This window comes from Diachasma alloeum, unplaced genomic scaffold (genome assembly GCF_001412515.2).
Source record: "Diachasma alloeum isolate Michigan unplaced genomic scaffold, Dall2.0 Dall_scaffold_00830, whole genome shotgun sequence".
NCBI lineage: Eukaryota > Metazoa > Arthropoda > Insecta > Hymenoptera > Braconidae > Diachasma > Diachasma alloeum.
The window spans coordinates 20,933-21,220 of record NW_021680957.1 but is presented as its reverse complement, the minus strand read 5'-3'; positions in this window follow the sequence as shown (position 1 = coordinate 21,220).

Genomic DNA, 288 nt, shown 5'->3' with positions numbered 1-288 from the left:
GTTTTCAGGGGTAGTTTTTTGGCTTTTTCAACCCCCGCCCAAACTGGGGGAACCTTAAACATCCGCTATTAGTTTCATACGCCTAAATCACAAATTGTATCAAAAATGGAGCCTGATTAGCAAACATTCGTATGTTAGACTTTCGTTCATTGGACTTTCGTTCACTCGATGCCGGAGAGCCGTTCGGGGTTTCTCCGCGCCTTTGAAAATTCATTCCTCCTCTCCTAATAGAGATTAAGAAATGAAACCACTGTCATTTATTGAGAATATTATTCTCGATCGATAGAT